General features: G+C 37.0%; 1 pseudogene; it reads left to right on the top strand.

Annotated features, from left to right (window-relative positions):
• The first annotated feature begins 12 nt into the window (after positions 1-12).
• On the top strand, positions 13-643 carry LOC105304772 (annotated as a pseudogene).
• Positions 644-2,056: the final 1,413 nt, after the last annotated feature.

Below are 2,056 nucleotides of genomic sequence, written 5' to 3'. Positions count from 1 at the left end.
TGTTCTTTTTATATAGTCTTTGCCACTGTGGAAAATTTACTCTTGGCATCAGTGGCCTATGATCGCTACACAGCAGTGTGTAAACCCCTATGTTACACCACCATAATGATGACAAATGTGTGTGTCCATCTGGTCATAGGCTCCTACCTCCATGGTTTCCTGAACACCTCCAACCACATTAGAGACACATTCGTTCTCTGTGTGTCCAATCTGGTACATCACTTTTTCTGTGATGTTCCAGCAGTCATGGCTCTCTTTTGCTCTGACAGATGTATTACTGAGCTGATTCTTGTTGTTGTGCAAGCTTCAACATCCTTCTTGCTCTTCGAATTATCTTGATCTCCTACCTGTTCATATTTGCCACTATCATGAAGATGTGCTCAGCAGAAGGTTTTCAGGAGGTTCTATCCACCTGTGCTTTACACCTCACTGCAGTCCTATCTTCTATGGGACATTCATCTTTATGTACTCCCAGCCCAGCGCCAGTCATTCCATGGACACAGATGAAATCATGCCTGTTTTCTATACTATTGCCATCCCTATGCTGAATCCAGTGGCCTACAGCCTGAGAAATACAACAGTCGAAAGTACATTCAAGAAGGTTGTTAAGAAAGTAAAATTGTCTCTGGGCTTCACCTTTTAAAGTTGTAGGATACACAATGACCTAACTTCATTCCTGTCAAATCTTCTCCATACAGAAACCCACATTTTGCAATCTACGCTTTATTTAAATTACTGAGGTGATACCCTTTCCTCTTTAAAAGTCTGTCATCTAGGAAAAAATATGTCCAGATATTTAATATCTAAATGAGGATGGCCAAGGGGGACCTTAAAAATTTTTAGATACTGCTTGTCATAAGCCTTATTAATTATATTTTATTTATTCATTTGTTCGCATGTTCTCTACAACATGCCAATACAAGCATAGATGTAAAACAGAGCTCACAAAATGTACGAATAGAAGCATGTACGAGGATCTCACATGTGCACATATGAGCAAGAGTTAAAATTTGTTAAAAGAGTTGGATGAAATATGAGAAGTTTTTTAATAAAAAAATTAAAATAAATAGCTGTGGTATCAGAATATAAATTTATGTCCAACATTTTTTGTTTTTCTTGTTTAAAAAATCATTCCAAGAGTCCAAAATAAAGAAAACCATGACCTAGATTTTTTTTGAATAAAGGTATATTCTTTTTTGCTGACATATTTTATTCAGAGCTATGTCAGTATAGCTTCTCAAAGGTATTTGTCTTCACTAAGTCATTTGGTAGAAAAAGTATGGTCACATGATAATTTTCAAAGGTAAGAAAACCAGAGCACGAGAAGAAGAGATCAAGTGATAATAAAGAAATTTTTCAATTTTTCTGCATATGACTACCAACCCTGTGTAAGAAAATAAATGCACCATGTAGTGGTAACGTTATTCTTTTTTTTTCCTCTGGAAATGCCATGAAATGACCGATGATACTCAGTCATGGATGCTTCAGTTTCCGGAGAGCTCCACCAAGGCTTACCCCTCTCCTACTCACTCGCTCCACTTCCTTCACACCGAGTTCCTTGCTTTTCCTGGACAACTCCAAGTGCACTCCTGCCTCCAGGTCTTTGAACTTGCTGTTGTCCGTGCTCAGAGCTCCCTCACTTCTTTCAGGATTTTGCTTAAGTGTCCCCTCCTGTTCTATGTGTAGTCCTGATTTGTACTCAACTATTATTATTACTATTTTATTTGTTGATTCACTTATTCATCTATCTCCCCACCTGGAACATACATCATTAGAGTATAGTTGCTTCTTTACTGTCATCTTCCTCTCCAATACATAAATTGTGGCCTGGTTCAAACCAATATCTCAGTAAGGACTTGTTAAATTAATAAACCAATGAATTAATTAAGCTTTGAGTCCAGCAGGCAATATACCTGAACTATTGATAATTTAGTTCATCGCCTATTGTGTGATTCTATAGAAAATAATTTTAGAACATTACTTGAAACACAGTAGAAGAATGAAAAATATTACATCATACAAAGAGTAGCCAAAAGAGAGCCAGGGTAACTATGCT

Source organism: Pteropus vampyrus, unplaced genomic scaffold, assembly GCF_000151845.1.
Source record: "Pteropus vampyrus isolate Shadow unplaced genomic scaffold, Pvam_2.0 Scaffold352, whole genome shotgun sequence".
Classification (NCBI taxonomy): Eukaryota; Metazoa; Chordata; class Mammalia; order Chiroptera; family Pteropodidae; genus Pteropus; species Pteropus vampyrus.
Note: the sequence above shows the minus strand (reverse complement) of the source record. Positions and strands in the feature narration are given on the sequence as shown.